Here is a 21,137-nt window from a genome sequence, read left to right on the forward strand (position 1 = left end):
ACTCCTTTTGAGGAGTGTGAAAATAATCATTCATTGGACTACAGAAATGTACAAATGCAAAAGTCTTAGATGCTCCTAGCCGAGAGGCCGTGTGGGGTGGTTTTAGGTGAGTAGTAGAGGCCCAGTTCGTATCTTAGAGCCAGTGTCATGCCCGTTTTAGGTTGGGATTATATTATTTCTTGATAGAGATACAAAATTGATGGAAAATTTTTAGAAAGTCTTGTTTACTTCCATAGGAACAAAATCAACTCCAAGTACAGCTCACCACCCACACAAACGGATGGTCAAACTGAAAGAGTCAATAAGTGGTTGGAAGTTTGCTTGCGGTACTTTTGCCATGACACACAAAATGTATGGGACCATTAGATTCATATTGTGGAGTTTTGCTACAAAAACACATACCACATGAGTATAGGCATGTTACCATTTAAGGCCTTACATGGCTACAAGGTTAGTGTACCTTTGGCATTGTTTCATAATAAAGTGAATCCACTTGCTAAGGAAGAACTAGAAAAGATGGAGACCCTAATGAAGCAACGCAAGAAGAATAATCAAAGGACACAAGAGACTATGAAATCTTATGCTAATGAAAATCAAAGGTATGTGGACTTTGAAGAGGGAGAATGGGTCTTCTTGAAAGTACCTAAGTCCTATCACCCTTCTCTTGAAGGTAGACATAATAAGCTTGCTCATTGCTATTATGGTCCATATCGAATTTCAACAAAAGTTGGAGATCTTGCCTACCTACTCGATTTTCCTTCAACCATCCATATTCACAAATGTTTTCCATGTCTCTCAACTCAAAAAGTATATTGTCTTTGATATTCAAGTTTTTGAAGAACTACCTCCCCTTGATGAGAATGGGTTAATCATCAATGAACTCAAGAGGATCTTTGCAAGCAGAAGAAGGTTCTAAGGAATTGTATTATCATGGAATATCTTATTAAATGGAAGGGATTGCCTATGGAATAATCTTTTTGGTAGCATGCTTTGTATTTAGAACAATTTTCTTGGCTTCTCCAAGAGGGTCGTAGCTCACTTAATAGTGGACGACTTTCATAAAAAATTTGCATTTGTCGTTTTGAGTTAGCGTAGGCCTTCTGTCTATCCTTGGTAGCTTGAATGTCTTGTCTTATTGTATTGATTTGATTTGATCATCCTTGTCTTCCAGCATCTGTCTTGAAGCTTCTATCCTTAAAGTTGGATCTGAGAAGTTCAAAGGGGTACGACAATCATGACCATACAATGCTTGGAAAGGGGTCACTAATGAACAATTTTCTTGGCTTCTCCAAGCGGATCCTAGCTCACTTAATAGTGGACGACTTTCATAAAGAATTTGCATTCAAAATAATTGGCCTACTAATGTCAAAATGGTATTTTGAAGGCACGCATGGGTACCTATTGAAGTATACTTAATTTCTATATCTCATATGCCTAATTCAACATGTTGTCTATCCAAAGTTATGGACATTTTCTATAGTTACCCTATTTAGGACATAATTTCAAAAATTCACTATTTGATCTTGATGAAGCTTCTACAAGGCTACTCAAACATTGGGCCTTCTCTATTCATTTCTATCTTTCATCTACCTTTCATATCTTCAAGTTTTGAGGAAAAAACTTTTGGGTAGGGATAGATTGTAGTAAAATAGCTTTTACTACAATCTATCCCTACCCAAAAGTTGGTATTGTAAACATCTTTTTACATGCCCGGCCATCTTGTCGAGGTTCCCCTTCTCTATTCTCTTCTAGTTACCTTGTCCCTTCTCTTAAGTCTGTTTATACTTTACAAATTGCATAGGAGGGAGCCTATGCGCACTTTGCTTTGCAAGAGCCTTCAGACGTTCTTCCTCATCCTTGACAGAACTTCCTTTATCCTTGAGAGAGACTTCTTCATCCTTGAGAGAACCTCCTTCATCCTTGAGAAAGAACTTGAGAGAGATAAAGGAACCTAGCACTCTCATAAAATGAATTACATTGCACCTCACTTTTCCTCTTGAGAGAACCTTGCTAGAATATTTGATGGTCTTTGCTAGAATCTTCGATGCTCTCCCACATTTTGACTTCTCCTCCACTTTTCCTGCTTGGGTAGAATGAGCTTCTTCATTCACTTTTTGACTTGGTCTTCCTTTTGGCTATATGGTCCATGTCCATGGTGTGTCTTCTTGTAACACTAGAGGTAGTAGCTAGCCAAAACCATATATAACAAAGGTCTGAGTGAAAATAAAGTGAGTGAAACAAACAAGGATTAAGTGTTGCCTCACAAGATCTTGTTAGGTTCTTAGGCACCAATTCAAGACCTTAGGTTAATGCCCTATTCTCCTTAGGTTACTCTATGCTTAGATCCCTCCTTTTTACATGCCTGAGTATGGAATTCTTGAAAGAAAAGTGTGTTCAATGAAAATATATGATGACAGGCTATAGGAGTCTTGGCCTAGTTGGAGTTCTGGGTCCAGTTATCTTAGTTAGATAGGTAGTTTAGACCACCACTAGGATGACTTCTTGGATGGTTCTTTTCACCAGTCTGTGTTGGAGCAGTTGGTTAGCAACTCACTCTAGATTTATTCAGATTATGCAGTGTCTATCCCTTGTGAATCTTCATGCCTTGATTTTGTCAAGGGATAGGGTGAGAGATGTTATTGTGCTTTGTTGAGTTTCTTTTTTTGTGGTAGCTTGATGCTTTCTATGGTTGTTTTTTGTGTAGATCAGTTCGTGGGATTTGACAGGTTGAGTTGCCCTATCCCGTGGTCGCCAATGAGAGGGGATTTCAGATGCAATTTTTGAAGTGGAAAAGAGCTCGAGAGGCTATAAAAGACCAATTTATATGCAAAATGAAACAATTGTAGATTGATGAGTTGGAGTCTCCCTAGATGGAGTTCAATGCTAGGAACCCAACACAAGTCTCAGCTCATCGAGATCAGAGTCCATTTGACCCCCCATTTAATCCTCGCCACAAGGTTTGGCATTATGAAGTAGCTATATGATCCGGAAGCTAGAAATTGTGTCAGGGTGGCTAGGTTTATAGATTGACATCATGAAGTTAGCCATCTCCAGACTCAAATCTGAGTGTGTTTGTCCCCTTGAAATAAAAAAACCCACTTCGTCTCTATAGTGTGAAACCTCCAAAATGAACTCGCTCTTTTTATGGTTAAGTTTTAAGCTTAGTTAGTAGGATAAATGAAACAACATGACTTTTCACAAAATCGGGGGGGGGGAGGGAGGGGGGCCGGTTTTTTTTAATGTCCCCTAAATCATTTAAAAAAATCCATTTTCTAATCAATAATCATCAGGGAAATGATATTTCTCACCCTTCATCATCTCAAAGATAATTGAATTTGATGTTTTATACAAGAAGATCCTATTTCAATCTTTCTCTCTCCTCTCTCCTTTTGTGGGCTATTCTTATGGATCAATGTAAAAGAGAGAGGGATGTGCTAGGATGGATGTTTTTTGTCAAATGATGATGCAAGTGTGGAAAGAGAGGTGAATCAGAGTTGGATGGATCATCAAAAACCATGGAAAAGCGTCAACGAGCCTCCAATGTCAAAAAATGCACATCATAATGAATGGTTTTATTAGAAAAAAGTAGATTTCATCATGTTATGATGAATTCTTGTTTGAAATGGTTGGTAATGCTTGGATTTGATTGCCAATCCTTTGATTGATCAGTCATGTTGAAGGATTCATGAAAAAATCAATCGTACAATAATTTTATGCAAAACATGCAAAACCCAAGACTATGCAATTTAAAGAGAAATATGCAATTTTTGGGTTTTTGGTGTCCATTTGTTATTTCTATGGAATGAAACATACTAAGAAAAACAATTTCTACTAAAATAATTAGTCTACACCTGAAAAGTAGTAATTATATGTAATATTCTATAAATAAAATAGAAAAAATAAAGGAAAATAAAAAAATTAGGATTTTAATATCATAAAGAAAAATGAAAAAAATTAGGATTTTAATATCATAAAAATAAGAAAAAATAAGATTTATGTGTGTGAATATATGATAGAGATGAAGCATGAGGGTTAGCCTTAGTTCATCTCTATTTCTTTGTTAGTGAGTTTTTATCACTTTCAATAAATGAAAATACATAAAAATCCATGCCTTATATCTATCAACGCATGCAAAATCTTAAACAATAGGAAGTAGGGGGTTGTTGAGTGGTTGAAGTGCATTAAATGTTGATATTTCACGATGTGTATCATATAGAGTTCATGGTTGCTAAAAATTAAAAGAGACTAGTACCACGAGGAAGCTAAGTGCTAGCTCTAACCAACGAACTACTCACGTAGAAATGGAAATCATAAAAAGAATTGTCTTTGCACTTTCTTGTTGCTAATTTTCAATGAATCTTTGTTTGAGTGCGATGGTCATATTCACACTTGCATTGATGCATCACATAATATCATATTTTGGATGCATAGCACCTATTTGTATGAGTGATGACCTGACCCTGAGAGTCTGAGGGTATCCCAAGCCATAGGATAGATATTCAGTTCCTTGGGGGGTTATTTGGTGAGGTTTATCTATCATCTCTTGAATCATTTATCAAAAGAGTGAACTTTGTTTTGAATGTATTTTATGTTCACGGCGCATCTTGGGGCCAATCCGCGAGGTGTAGGAGAGTTGTAGTGGCACCGGGGTGATCAACTAAGGGGTGCTCCCTATGTGTGTGCTACGTGGTGTATAACACTAGCATGTTTAGGGACTCCTTTTGAGGAGTGTGAAAATAATCATTCATTGGACTACAAAAATGTACAAATGCAAAAGTCTTAGATGCTCCTGGCCGAGAGGCCGTGTGTGGTGGTTTTAGATGAGTAGTAGAGGCTTAGTTCGTATCTTAGAGCTAGTGTCATGCCCGTTTTAGGTTGGGAATATATTATTTCTTGATAGAGATACAAAATTCATGGAAAATTTTTAGAAAATCTTGTTTACTTCCATAGGAACAAAATCAACTCCAAGTACAGCTCACCACCCACACAAACGGATGATCAAACTGAAAGAGTCAATAACTGGTTGGAAGCTTGCTTGGGGTACTTTTGCCATGACACACAAAATGTATGGGACCATTAGATTCATATTGTGGAGTTTTTCTACAAAAACACATACCACATGAGTATAGGCATGTTACCATTTAAGGCCTTACATGGCTACAAGGTTCAAGTACCTTTGGCATTGTTTCATAATAAAGTAAATCCACTTGCTAAGGAAGAACTAGAAAAGATGGAGACCCTAATGAAGCAACGTAAGAAGAATAATCAAAGGACACAAGAGACTATGAAATCTTATGCTAATGATAATCAAAGGTATGTGGACTTTGAAGAGGGAGAATGGGTCTTCTTGAAAGTACCTAAGTCCTATCACCCTTCTCTTGAAGGTAGACATAAGAAGCTTGCTCATTATGTCCTAAGTCCTATCACCCTTCTCTTGAAGGTAGACATAATAAGCTTGCTCATTGCTATTATGGTCCATATCGAATTTCAACAAAAGTTGGAGATCTTGCCTACCTACTCGATTTGCCTTCAACCATCCATATTCACAAATGTTTTCCATGTCTCTCAACTCAAAAAGTATATTGTCTTTGATATTCAAGTTTTTGAAGAACTACCTCCCCTTGATGAGAATGGGTTAATCATCAATGAACTCAAGAAGATCTTTGCAAGCAGAAGAAGGTTCTAAGGAATTGTATTATCATGGAATATCTTATTAAATGGAAGGGATTGCCTATGAAATAATCTTTTTGGTAGCATGCTTCGTATTTAGAACAATTTTCTTGGCTTCTCCAAGAGGATCGTAGCTCACTTAATAGTGGACGACTTTCATAAAAAATATGCATTCAAAATGATTGGCCTTCTAATGTCAAAATGGTATTTTGAAGGCATGCATGGGTACCTATTGAAGTATACTTAATTTCTATATCTCATATGCATAATTCAACATGTTGTCTATCCAAAGTTATGGACATTTTCTATAGTTACCCTATTCAGGACATAATTTCAAAAATTCACTATTTGATCTTGATGAAGCTTCTACGAGGCTAATCAAACATTGGGCCTTCTCTATTCATTTCTATCTTTCATTTACCTTTCCTATCTTCAAGTTTTAAGGAAAAAACTTTTGGGTATAGTCTATCCCTAGCCAAAAGTTGGTAGCCCTACCAACATTGTAAAAACAATCTTGCAAGTTTTGAGGCAAGATTGTGCTATTATAAACATCTTTTTAGAAAATTTGCAAAATTCTCTATTTCTTAGAGTTTGAGAGGTTTTTCCTTCCCTACCAACATTGAGGGTGAATGCTCAATGCTCACCAGAGCAAGAGGTGGATATCTCACATCAATCTCTCATCCATGATTCTCATTGTACCTTTGATATCATCTAGCTATGGCTTTATTAAGCTATAGATTTAATACATTTTCATCTATAGCATGGCTATGGCTAGTTGATTCAATTCTTGTTTCTTGATTTTCTTGTTATTTTAATTTAGTTTAGGCTAAATTCATTTCATGTAGCTTTGCTATCAAGTTTCAGCAAAATTCTAGCATTGCCTAAAATTCACTAAAATTCACAAGCTATCATGCACACATGCTAATAAGCTAAATGCTCAAGCTTATCTTAGAATAAGCCTTATGGACCCCTAAATACAAAAATTGAAATAGAAATGTAGGAATACATATTTTGACCATCCTACTACTATCTTAAGGCTCTCTTACATTGCAGCATTGATCATAGTATTATTCCATTTGATGGAAAAAGAATTTATCATTATATCTTTTGTATTTAATTTATATTAAATTATTTTCTCCACCATTTCATGCACCATCAAGTTTTATCTCTAAAGACACAATGAATATGAGCTTGATTTGTAGTTAACGATGTTAGCTACATCAAAAGAGAAAAAAATATGGCCCTCAACTAAAATCCAACATTATTTGCATGATCATGTAATTAAAAGCATGATTTGTTAATGTTTACATCTATACAATACCTATCTCATTTTCTTTCATGAAGTAGATACAGCTATACAAAAAATATGAATATATAAAATTTTATCTAGAATAAAAATCATTTAAAAGTCTTGAATATGTTATGAATATCATTTGTGAAATGGGGATTTCACTTAGAGAAATCAAGGTATCCTCATCTTGAGAGAAACTAGGGGTATGCATCTTGTTAATGAAGGTGATAATTAGTGGCCTAAGGCTAGGAGCCACCAGTGTGGTGCATTAAGGAGATGATGGGTGCAAAAGTAGTAAAGATTACCTAGCACGACACATGGGCAAAGAGAATGTCCCCTTACAAGTAGGGGCCTATATAAAGGAAGGAAAAAAAATGTTTGTTATTGTTGTTTTGAGCATACACATAGCCTTAGAGGTTAAGTATCAAAGGGTTCTCTTACTTACTACTATGTCCCTCTCAAGTACCTTCTACCAATCTCTCTTGACTAATATCTTGAGTGCTTTCTATCAATACAGCCTATATTGTATCATCCATAGTCATTCCATTTGGTAGTAATACTACCTTGGTTTTGTATCTTGCAGTTGTTTAGTACTTATGATCTAGAACTAGCTATTTCCGAAGTCCCGTGTTGTGACCTTATTGGTTTCTGATATTTGTATCGTCCTTATTTTATGAATGTATTTTGGATTAAACTTTAATTAAAGTTGGTGTTTGATTTCTTTGTCGTGATTGTACCTCTTTCCATAGCCCAAACATGGACTGTCAAAAGTGATATCAATATCTACGTCTTTCAGTTCTAAGTATGCCCATTGTCTATCCTATTGCAGAAGTGCTTGGATAATCGATTACACATGCCAACCATGATTATTGCTCCTTTGCACTAATCTAAGTGAATACATGTTCACATGATCTTTGCCTAAGGCGGTAATGGTGTTAGGCCCACATAGTAGTTGTGCCAAATGACAACCTTTTAAGACTATTTCAATCCTTAGTGAGGCTATATTCAAAGCACAACAACTGTAATGTGTCTGCTTGACCACTTGTGGGACATGTCTTAACAGCCCATCAGGAGGGGAGTCTAGAAAGTGCCACCTAGCACTCGCAAGGAATGTCACAGGGTTTGCGATCTAGGTCTTCCCGAGTCTGCCCCGAAGCGGAAGTATCTAGCTATTCCCACTTAGGACCGACCTGAAGTCAAGGTTTGTTTTCTATCAGCCAAGTCTCTAGGGAGTAGCTAGCGTCGAGCCCAGATAAATTACTTTGCATAGGAACAACAGAGTCAAAGCGGATTTATGCTAAACTTATTCATGGGGAATGGGAAACAAGAGGGATGCAAAGCTCAACCTCTCTGCCCATAAGGCATAGTCCCATTCCGCTCCCCTAAAACAGCATAAATCAGGATTCTAACTCTATTGACTCTAGGTCTTCACAGTATCGTTTTCATGTCTTTTGAGAAAAGTTCCCAGCTAACCAGGACCACCCTTCCATAGGACAGACCTAAGTCACACCCACCGCATTTCCTCGGGTCGCTTAGTTATCTAATTACCTACCACATTATGTTTGACATGCAAAAGCAGCTTCCTTAATTAATCAATTTAAACACAGGTTTCTTCACGCAACTTAGGCATTGACATAAAAAAACAATGTCATGCAAGTTCCTTTTTCAAATATCTGATCTTTATTTATCATAGTCTTGGAATACATCAAGTATCATGCCCAAAGGCTATCCCAGCAATCAACAGGATTGCTACTCCAAGTTTCGCCCATAGACTAGTACATAGGCCTCGAGATCCCATCTTGAGTCATGTCGGCCTCTTGTGCGGGATCTGGAGGCAAGTAATTTACAGCTAGAGTCTCCCGTGGCACCCAAGCATCATCTCGCTCCAAGCAGCACCCACGGAGAGACCTCTCACAGCAGGTTCGGTCCATATACCCGGCATGGCTAACAACCCCCTTGGATAGGGCCAGGGAGGCAGTCAGAGGTAACTGAACCTGCCTCTCCCTCCAGGCTTTTAACCTGAAGCATTAAGTGTTTTCCCTTGAATTAGTTCATTGAGAAAAGAAATTCAAACAATGTACCTAAGTGTACAATCACAATCATTTCAGTGGTCGTTCATACGACCAACTGCTAAGGTGTGATTCCTTCTTCCCAAATGCTCCTAGCATTCGATCCTAGATCGTTCGCGACTTGGCGAGATTCCAAGGGCTTGGCAAGCTAGGTTGCTTGTTTCCCCTTTTTCTTTGGGTTAGGGTTTGTACCCTACCGACCCTAATTATCCTTACCTTAGGTCTCCTTGTAAAATAGATCATGGACAACCCCGTCGTCCTCGGTTGGTCAACTTGCTGGTTATCTCCTAGATCTCTTGAAGTACCTATGTACCTTTATCTTTGATCTTAATTGATCAAGATTGTCTATCCCCTTGACCATGGTTGGTCAAGATGGTTATGTTTAGAACAGTTCCTACTCTTTCTTAAGTATAATCTTCTTAATCCCTCTTAATAATGCTCACATGCACCAAGCTTTTACCTATGCCTCTTGAAGTCACCAAGGACTTTGACATGGGACTCATGGATCTCAGTCCCATTTGGTAAATTACAAACAATGTTGAATTTTCCCAACAACTTTAATGCACGCAACGTAATGCCATGCCTTCATTTCAATTTTTACAATTTTGATATAATCCATACGATATTTTATGCCACACATGCGAAGGTACTTTCTATGCATGCAATCTTAACATTATCCTCTATGTAATTATTTACACGATCTATAATCTTCTTGAATGATTTGATCTTTATAACTTTATGTGATTATTGTATGAGTCTAGTTGCACTTTAATCTTTTCTGCAGTTTATTACATGTACCTTAGAATTCATCTTGCGATATGGAGATGCATTTTGCTTCTTTCGACGTCCTCTGAAGTGTATTTTGCAAGAACTTGTGTAAGGAGCAATGCACTTTATGCCAGAATTCATACAAGAAATTTCTTTTTTGGGTAATTCACGATGCAATTACCTAATCAATTTCACCTATTATGATGTCATCTTACAACGAAATTTATCTTGTTTGTTACAAGCATCACAACTAAATTCATACCAAGGCAATTACCCATCAATCGCACAATCAATGTGATGCATGTGAATATGATTTTCACCATGATAATTATAATCTATAATTTAATAATAGAGCAACCTGGGTTTGGAGTGATGTCTTGATTCCAATGGTATTTACGCTTGATGATAGACGATTCATGGTTGTAGTACCATCTTGATTCAAGCCGCCATCCACTCTTGCGGGGTTTTTGGCTATCCTTGTAGATCTACGCTTTGGGGCCATACTCGAAGATGCGCGTAGTATGAGAGATATAATTCTTGCACTCTCCATCAGAGCAGTGTGCCAGGGCGTCTCCTTGTGATAATGATGAGGAGGGGGGGTTGCTGTCTTGAGGACTCCTTGGCTAGGCATTACAATTTGCTGATCATCAAGTACATGATTCAGATTAGATAGATACTTTTTCAATAGGCTAACATGGAATACATTATGAATCTTTAGAGTTGCGGGCAGCTATAGTCTGTAAGCATTAGGCCCTAGGCACTTGATGATCTTATAAGGTCCTCAATACCTCGGACTTAGCTTCTTGTACTCTCCCAAGGATAGTGAACTCTTTTTAGGGCGTACACGGATGGACCATATCACCTTCGATGAAGGATCTGTCTTGTCGTTTTGAGCCAGCGTAGGCATTCTCTGTATCCTTGGCAGTTTGAATGTCTTGTCTTATTGATTTGATTTGATCATCCTTGTCTTCCAGCATCTGTCTTGAAGCTTCTACCCTTAAAGTTGGATCTGAGAAGTTCAAAGGGGTACGACAATCATGGCCATACAATGCTTGGAAAGGGGTCATTTGAATACTCTGTTGGTAAGAAGCATTGTAGGCAAACTCAACTAGGGGTAAGTTTTGAATCCACTTTTTGGGATTGCGATAGTAGTATGCCCTTAACATATCTTCAATGACTTGATTAACTCGTTCTGTTTGACCATCAGTTTGGGGATGGTATGATGTACTGAAACAAATTTCAGTTCCAATAGCCTCAAAGATATCCCTCCAGAAGTGTGATGTGAAAAGAGAGTCATGATCACTAATGATTCTTCTAGGTAACCCATGAAGTTTGAATATTTCCTTGATGAATAATCTTGCGATGTCTGAAGCTTTATAGTTTGTCTTGACAGGGATGAGATGTGCAACCTTGGTGAGCATATCTACTACAACCAAAATAGAGTTATATCCTCCCTAAACCTCGGGTAAGCCAAAAATAAATTCCATACTAATGAACTCCCATTTCATTTGTGGAATGTCAAGTGGTTGCAATTTCCCGCGCATTTTAACATGTTCTGCCTTAGTGTGTTGACAAGGCAAACATTCTGTGACATATTTGAGTACATCTCCCTTGAGCCTTTCCCAATAATAGCTCTTTTTGACTGTATTAAGGGTCTTGGCATAACCAGGATGTCGTGAGAAAGGGGAGTCATGGGCTTCCCAAAGTATCTTCTGCTTGAGAGTTTGGCTTGCAGGGATACATAATCTTGTCCTAAAGTAGATAAGTCCACTACTGTTGGAGAATTCTCGATACTTCGTCTTTAGCTTCGGGTCTTGATCCTTGATGGGGATCTCCTTTAGCATTTTCTGATAGACTGGGTCACGATATGCCCCTTCTTTTGCTACCTCAAGAATCGGGTTGTTTGGCATTGATACCTTTGTGGCTAGAGATCTTGTTGTTGATGGATCGTGCAAAATAAGAGAATTTAGAAATGCCTTGCGAACTGAGTGCATCAGCAACTACATTCTCTTTTCCAGGCCTATATTTGATTTCAAAATCATATTCTTCCAGCACTTCAATCCATCGACGTTGCCTCATATTGAGCTCATTCTGAGTGAAAATCCATTTAAGACTCTTGTGGTCCGTTACTAAGGAAAATTTGTTACCTAGTAAGTAATGTTGAGAGCGGAATTTAGGTGACGGGAAGTGCTTAAACATAGCTAAAAATCATGAATATCAAGGGAAAAATATTCAATGTCAAAGGCGGCGGCTCGATCTAGGACGATTTTAAGCATAAACAGTCGACGCGCGCCCAAGTGACACCTCCGGATTTTTAGTAATTTTTCTGTCAGTCAAGACAGGATGTGGGAGCTGCACGCCTGTTCGAGATGCCGAGGCGGACGCCCAAAAATTTACAGCACGTCAATCGGAGCTCGTTCGCGGAAGTTGGCCCAAAACCGGCCAGGGTGCCCAAAAAGGGGGCCAAATTTGAAATTTGAAAGGGTGTGATTAGTGGGGGGTGCCCTTTGGCCCCTCCACCCCCCTAAATTTTTTGTGGGGGGGAAGGAAGTGCCGTGAAGACAGCCGCACGGGAAAAACGCGCCCCCCCCCAAATCATGATGCTGGCTGTCAAGTAAGGCATGCATTCGAAGGCAGAGGGCTTCAACAATCGATCTACGCTCCGCATCGCTTCAATCCGTGCAGAGAATGGTGGCCTGTAGAGGGAGAGAGAAAATCAATCTTTCTCTCTCCTCCCTCTCTCTCCTCTTAACCCCCGTTCGTGCGTGGAAGAGTAGAATGGAAATGGATGGCCGGATGGATGCCGATTCTTGACGAGACTGAAGGGCAATGCCAAATCATTGTAGATTGCTGATTCCAAGCAGAATTCATGGCTGGAAATCAGTCATGGGACGTGCCAAATTTAATGGGAAAAAACCCGCAAGACACGGTAATAATTGTTTTTATAAAGAAAATGGCCTTTTGATGCAAATTTGGTTGATAAAAATGTGTTCATATGGATTGAGTTTTGAGTATGTCGTGCTTTGAGTTGTTTTCTGACTTTTCATCATTTAAAAAATCAAAAAAACATGTCCGAGATAGCAGAAAATAGAAAACCGAGACACGAAAAAACCATAAAAATGGGGGAAAATAGGGTTTTTGGGCTAAAAATGATGCAATAAATTAATCCGCACCTACTAAAAATCTTTTTCTGCTGAAATGAACTAAGGGCCACAGTCCATAAACTGAACTTAATTTTCAGCAACTAAAAAATGGGAGAAAATGGGAAAAATTACAAGAAAATGGTGGAAAAACCCTAAAAAATAGGGAAAAAATACATTTTGGGTTCCGAAAAATAAGGATAAATAAGAGAAATATTTGTGGATGTTTGTGGGGACTGAAGCATGAGGATTTTCCTCAGTTCAACCCCACTTTCTTGTTCTAGTGTGTGTTTTCCCGCTTTTTATACATAAAATGATGGTACAATACCCTATAAACCTATGCAACGGTGCAATATTTAAACGGGGAAGGGTAGAGGAGTTGAAATATGTCTAAATGCCGTGTGAGATGATGGGAAAGTTGCTGATTTCTATGCATAGCATTTAGGACGGATGATAATTAAAATTAAGAGCTTAGTAGCACGAGGATCACCTCGGTGCTAGGCCCATGCAACGAAGCACGATCGGTAGTTGGAAACCATTAAAAGGATGTTTTTGCACTTGTGCACAATACTGTTTTGCTAAATGTTTGAGCACTAGACATCCACCAAATGCATAGAGCATGAAAAGAATTTAAAAGTATCGGTGATCAGCTCCTGGACATGCATTGCAATTGGTTTATTAGAACATGACCTACGTTGAGAGGCAGTGAGGCACCCATGCGGTAGGTAGACGCGGATCCTAAAGGGGAAATTAAGTAAGGACAATGGTACATTCCTGGACACGTTTATTTGGTACCTTGAGCGACTTTTGTGCGAAATGTCTAAATGTTGAGCGATGCATCGAGGGGCCAATCCCCAAGGTGTAGGAGAGTCGCAGAGGGTTGACGACATTCAGCCGTAGGAGGAACCCCATGTGTATGTGATTCGAGCCTTTTGGCTATGTGAAAGGGACTCCCTCTGAGGAGTAATATTGGGTTAGGATCAGTTGGACTACAACGTATTACAAATGCAATGTTTAGGAGGGCAGAGATTTTGATAGACGCTCCTGGCTGCGAGGCCGAGGGGTTGTCTTGTGCATAGTGATGAGGCCCGGCTAGTGCATGAGCCAGTGCCGGCCCGTTTTTAGGTCCATCAGTGGTGCGTCTGCCGGGAGCCACTTAAAAGTGGCGGTTCTCGAATCCTGGTTGTTTAGGGACCAACTAGCAGTTTATGCCAAAGGATACTGAGATTGATTCGTTATTTATTGATAAGCATCGTCTAGCAGAAATCCAAAAGCAAGAAAGAGACGAAAGAGCTTGGCGACGTGCTGAAATTTTTAGGAGATATTCCCCTAAGCGTAGCGGTGCTGAACCCTTACGAGGGAGTGGATCTAGTGGTCTTGGAGCCACAAGCAGCAAGTTAGGAGAAGGTGGAAGCTCTAGTGCTCCCCTTCCTTCTATAAGCTAGTCCACGTCAAGTGCGGGAGGTGTAACCCCACCGTCCCCCATTCCTAGTGCAAATCCGATCCGCGTCATGGCGCAGCCTATTGCAATTCCAGCAGGAACGATGGATTTGCCGGCTCTAGGTTACCCGCTACCCATTTTTAATGGGCTAGTTGAGGAAGATGCGGAACTCCACATTAGGGAGTTTCAAAAGCTGATGTTTAACTGTCGCATCCAAGAAGAAGGACATTTAATGATGTTCTTCAATATGACTCTCAAAGGAAGAGCCGCTATATGGTATCATGGTTTAGAAGCCGGAACCATATTGAACATTGATGCATTTTATGGAGCTTTTCGAAGGGAGTTTGCCCCTGAAAGGGGTGGGCAATATTGGTTGCGTGTACTTAACGTGACCCGTCAAGAACCACATGAGGATATTCGTGCTTATGCGAAGAAGATAAGAGAGGTTTTCCGTAAGTTGGACACCTCTATTCCTATCCCCGCAGCTGCCCAGTTACAATATTTTCTACATGGTTTGGACTTTAATATCCAATTGCAGTTGAGTAGTGTCCCCTTGGGGGATACTGCCATTACACGAGCACAAGAGGTGGAATCCCGACTACAAGCAGCCTATGCTTCTTGAGGCAATTCGAATATGGGTTTAGTATTGGGAAACAATATGGCAATGGCCAATGGCAATAGTGGTCAAGGGATAGCGATGGCTAACCCTAATGGGAGAGGGAACATGATACAGAATGTGCCTTTATTACCAGCTCCCCCTAGCATATCGATGCCTACGAGTAGTCAAATGGCTACAAGTGGTGGAAGCCAGGCGGTCAATTCTAACACCATGCCTGTGGTTCAACAACCAGTGCCTAATCGAATTGTTAGGCCGATGGAACGACATGGTAATGACCAAGGCTATGAGTCGAGTTCTTCTAATGTTCTTGGCGAGGTTAAGGACATGATGAAGCATTATACCGACATGATTACGGAGCAGTATCGGAAAATAGCCGTTGATGTCAACTTCCTTAAAAAACAACAAAATTTGATAGGAAGTAGATACCCAGAGGAGGGTGCACCTTCGAGGTTTAGTTGCAAATGGTGTGGTGGGCAGCACTATCCAAGGAATTGCCCGAATGTTAAGTGCGACATCTGTGGAAAATCTGGCCATTTAGCAGCTACTTGCTGGAGTAAGATCAGTTCCCTCCAGCGAGGAAGTCGGCAACCAGGACCTGTTAATCATTGTGCCCAAGGAAATGATTCCCAGCGAGAAGACGGGCCTAAACAAATACTTCAACGACCAAAGACTACAGTAGAGGAGCTACCAAGTGGTAGTGGGGTTAGTTTGATTGAGGCTGTACGCGTTAACGATGCTGAAACCTCTAATCTGCGAGCTGTCCTTACAAGAGGTCAAAAGGGTAGAGAAGCCGACAAGGATAAGCCTGCCGACGGAAACCCTAAACAAGGTGACAAAGGAACGCAAGTTTTGGACCCTTCCCTGGAAGGGGGACCTTTAAAGCCCGTAGAAAGTAAAGTCGATAAGGAACCACCAAAGAAGAAGGTGAAAGTTAAGAAAGAGGCAATAAAGCTAGTTCAGCGACCTAAAGAGCGGATGGTTTGGCATGAAAAGCGAGCTCTATCGAACTATCATGAATTCGATTTGGCAAGCTCTCTTTGTGAAGTCAAACCGGATGTGAATCTTTTATAGCTTATTAAGCTTTCCCCAGGAGTACGTAAGGAATTTAGAAAGATCCTACGTACCGGGTATATCGTAGAACCTTTGGGTATTGCGCGAGTTGGTGATGACTGGTTCGAGCATGCTGAGAAGCATTGCCCAAGGGTTGCAGCCTATGTCGATGGGATATTAGTAGATTATGCCATTGTCGACACGGGATCATCTGTTAACATTATGAGTTCTGAACTGATGGAAAGGTTGGGTCTTGCGATCCAGAAAGATACCTCCACAATTCTCAGAATGACAGATGATAGTTTGAGACAGCCGGAAGGCTGCATTACTAAGGTCCATGTCACTGTTGCAAATGTAGAATGCCTGTTGGACTTTAGGGTGATTCATTTTGCAGGCCGGCCAAGTTACCAAGTATTACTCGGACGACCTTGGATCTTGCAAGCGGATTGCCAAGTAGATATACCTGCCGGTCGACTGATATTCAGCAGAGGTGCCCAGCGTGTGGTGGTTGATGCTTATCCTGAATCCCCGCAGAGTGAGAGAGCTCCTCTATCTTCTACAGAATTGGAGACATTAGAAGATTTATCTGGCAGTGAGACATCATCAAGTGATGAGTCCAAAGAGGGATCCACCACGGAGGACATCTATCAGATCACTTTGAATGAGCCGATAGAGGGTCAAGATCGTATAAGAGATTTAGATGTTATTGAGCTAGACCTTGGTACGCTTGATGATTCGCGGCCAATCAAATTAGGTTCTATGCTCAGCTCAGCAGAAAGGGAGGACTATGTGGCCCTGATCCAGGAATTCCGTGATATCTTTGCCTGGAGTTATGATGAGTTGAGAGGCATTCCTCCTAGTCTTGCTGTTCATACAATTCCGTTGAAAGAGGGCAGTCGTCCTGTACGGCAGAAAGTAAGGCGTATGCCTTTTGAACTGAGGGACGGGCTGTTTGAAGAGCTACAGAAGCTTCGAAAAGCGGGTTTGATTTTTCATGTGCAACACACGGAATGGTGTTCGCCAGTTGTGATAAGAAAGAAGAAGAATAATCAAATCCGATTATGTGTAGACTTTAGGGAGTTGAATAAGCAGACAGTTAAGGACTACTACCCGTTGCCATTTATTGACCAGATTTTGGATCAATTGGCGGGTAGGGAGATATATTCGTTTATGGATTGCTTTGCAAGATATAACCAGATGGCAATTGCAGAAGAGGATAAGTTGAAGACAACTTTTATCACTGTATTTGGTACTTTTGCATACCATGTGATGGCCTTTGGTTTATGCAATGCGTCTGGTTCGTGGCAACGAACAGCAGATAAGACATTCGGTGACATATCCCCTGAAGAGTTGAAGGTGTTTATTGATGACTTAGGGGCCGCCACCGTGAGAGTGAGGCAGTTGATCATTTTAAGAAAATGCTTCGAGCGCTGTAGACAATTCTGCATCATCCTAAACCCACGGAAGTGTGTTTTTAGAGTACCTTATGGGCTATTGTTGGGTCATGTGGTCAGTTCGGTGGGAATTGCGACAGACCCCGAGAAGGTCAAAGCTATAGTTGCCATGGGTCCACCACGCACTCCGAAGGAAGTTCATAGCTTTCTGTCTTCGGTTGGTTACTACCGTAGATTTATCAACGCCTTAGCAGAAAGAACCTTGCCGCTTACAAATTTATTGTCCTTTAGCTATTCGTTTGTATGGGGTGCCCCTTGTAAGGTAGCATTCGAGGATGTGAAACAGGAGCTAGCAAGAGCGCCCGTTTTAAAAGCACCTAAAAGAGGTGAGGTGTTTTATATCTTTTCAACAGCCATGATGTATAGTATCAGCTGCTGTTTAGCCCAAATTTGGGAAGAGAAGTGGTACCACCCGATTGCTTTTGCTAGTCGGAAGCTGGGGGTATCCGAAATCAACTATACTTACATGGAGAAATTGTGTCTAGCGATGGTCTTTGGGACCAAGAAATTCAGGCATTACATTCTCTATGAGAAAGTCGTGCTTTATACGAAGGCGGAGGGGCTTCGATTATTGATGAATAAGTTACAGCCGCCTGATCGTCTAGCAAAGTGGTTGATCACTTTGCAGGAATTTGATTATGAAATCAAGAGTAAGCCACCAAGGTTGCAAGGCATCGTGGAATGTCTTGTGGACTTTGGTGAGCCGAAAGAATCTGTGGCTGAAGGTAGTGACATGGAGTTGTTATTTAAAATAGATACGACATCTATTCCCTCCTGGTATGCTGCAACAACGCATTATTTATCGACGGGAGAGGCTGGATCCGAATTATCTAAGGCTGAGAAAAGGAAAATTAAGCAGCAAGCGTTAAAGTTTGCTTTGATTGCAGGTACATTATACCGGCAAGGGGTTGATGATATCTATCGCCGATGTGTGATGCCTGACGAGGTACCATTCATTTTGGAAGAGTGCCATGATTCTGCTTGCGGCGGCCATTTTGCTATACGGCTTACAGCACAAAAGGCTTTAAGAGCAGGTTATTGGTGGCCTGCCATCTTCCAGGATGCGTTTGCGTATGTTAAGAGATGCGATATTTGCCAACCACTCACCCCTATTATGGCGATACTTCCATTTGAGAAGTGGGGAATAGACTTTGTGGGTCCTATTACTCCGTCGTCGACTACGCAAAAGAGGTACATCATTGTCGCAACTGACTACTTCACAAAGTGGTCAGAAGCACGTGCAACAAGGAAAGATGATGCTAAAGAAACTGCTAGTTTCCTTTTAAAGCAGATAATATGCCGGTTTGGTCCGCCGAAAGAATTAGTGTCGGACCGCGGAACCCATTTCCTGAATAAGGTGATCAAAGGTTTGACAGAGATGTGGAAAATCAAGCATAACAAGACAACCCCCTATAACCCGCAAGCCAATGGGCAAGTTGAAAGCACCAACAAGCAGCTTGTGGGCATCCTGTCCAAAATTGTGTCGGAAAAGAAACGGGATTGGGATAAAAAGTTATACGTGGCAGTGTGGGCTTATAATACGACCTTCAAACGAGCCACTGGCCATACCCCCTTCAAGTTAGTATATGGGGAGGAGTGTGTCTTGCCTTTAGAGATTGAGCTGCCGACTATTCGGTTTGCCATCAATCATTCTTTGAGCGATGAAGATGCACTTTTTGAGCGCCTAACGACACTAGCACATTTAGATGAGCTTAAGCTGCAGAGCTTATTGCACCAAGAAGTGGCGAAGCGCCGAATGAAGCAGCTACACGACCTCAAAGCCAAGAAATACACCTTCAAGAAAGGACAGCTTGTTCTGTATTATGATGCACGACGTGAATTATTTCCAGGCAAGCTAGAGCCCAAATGGGATGGGCCCTATAGGATCGTTAGAATAGGAAAGAATAAATCCACAGTCTTGTTAGCTGACCTTGAGGGGATAGAATTTAAAAATAAGGTTAATCTTAATAAGATTAAACCTTATTATTTCTGATTGCACTAATGCTATGACTGCCTTGCAGGTCTAGGAGGGATCGATCAAGCATCTGCAAGAAAATCGTGATAGAGGTTGATGGGTCGTCTGATCCCTTATTTAGAACACCCATATTTGGAACAGAGGTATCATCAGGGAAAGCTCATTTGGTGGAGCAAAGGATACAAGGTGATTGAGCAAGAAGGAGAGACATTTATTTGGGAGATCAAGGTCTTCTGCCATCACTGCCTCCAAATTTTGACGAGCATCCCTGTTGAATTCAATGACGATGGAGGGATGGAACCTACAGTCCACCCGTTGAATATGCTGAATTTCGATTACCATAATTACGAGTAGAGTTCAGGATGGCGGGATATGTAAACCCTTTATGGACGTACAACTTGTACTTTGATGGGGCGTCCAGGGGTCCATGCAAAAAAGGAAGTGTAGGAGTTGTCATCCGAGACCCCCGACGATGCATTGTCATGAAGTTAGCTGCTTATCTCGGGGCGAATTTTACCAATAATATGGTAGAATAAAAAGCCCTGATTATGGGTTTGAATATTGCGAAGAAGGGTGGTATCCGCCAATTGTTGGTGAAAGGGGACTCTCAGTTGGTTTTAAATCAACTCAATGGGACATACATGGTACGGAATCCCATCCTTTGTATGTACCATCATACTGCCATAGCCTTGTTAGACGAATTTGATAGAGTGTCTTTTCAGCTGATTCCACGGAATTGGAATCAGTTTGCCGATTCTTTGGCTAATCTTGCGTATGAAGAGGACCTCTTCTTTAATTGTGGGCCTTGTCCCGATATATCTATTGATGGTGAGATAGGACCTGGTCGTTTGTGGGGTATGCTTTCTGAACATGCCCTCTTTGGCAGACGATGGTTGATTTGGGTGATGCAGAGGATAAGCGAGACTCATCTGCCTTTATTATCTGGGGAGCATAGACTGATTAGACGACACGTGATGCGAACACCTCTTGCGATATATGCAGGAGGGATAGGTCATAATTTAATGCACTTAGTTTAGGGCTACGAGCCTTTGGGAATAGTATGCTTTGATGTTTATCATGGTTGTTCCCAGGTGGATGTTCTGCATAGTATTGTTTTATTTCATTAGGCCAAGAGGGCCGATGCAGTTATGTAGTAAAGTGTTTGATTTCATTAGGCCAAGAGGGCCATTTCCCTGTCTAGTGCGGGTGCGTTTAATTGGGTTTTGTTTAAGTGTTGTGCTGGACAGATTTCGTGGTTCGTGGAATTTTGTGGAGCCTGGAGGAGCCTTTGCTGCGATGGAAGCTTCTTGTGGCCAATCCAGGTGATATTTCTCCTTTACGAGTACCTTTCTTTCCTGTTATATGTGTATTTGTACTTGTCGAGGGGATACCTTTTGTTGGGGGACCAGCAACCAAGGCATGAAGTCCCAGGTTTAGGCTTAGTATGTTTGAGGGAGGTCGGAGTAGTCATTGCCTCCTGTAAAGACATTGTCAAGCATCAAAAGACCTGTTTTATAAGGAAGTCCCAGTGGCCCTGTCCTGCTAGCCTGCTAGGCAGCCGTTCTAGGAGTTCTTGTTCGTAGTGAGGCAGTTAGAGAAGCCTGCCAGAAGATCATAATGATGATGCCCAGAAACTCTGTACATCCTAAAAGATGAATAT

This window comes from Lygodium microphyllum, unplaced genomic scaffold (genome assembly GCF_053477565.2).
Source record: "Lygodium microphyllum isolate KBCC unplaced genomic scaffold, Lygodium_microphyllum_v1.1.10 scaffold_92, whole genome shotgun sequence".
Classification (NCBI taxonomy): Eukaryota; Viridiplantae; Streptophyta; class Polypodiopsida; order Schizaeales; family Lygodiaceae; genus Lygodium; species Lygodium microphyllum.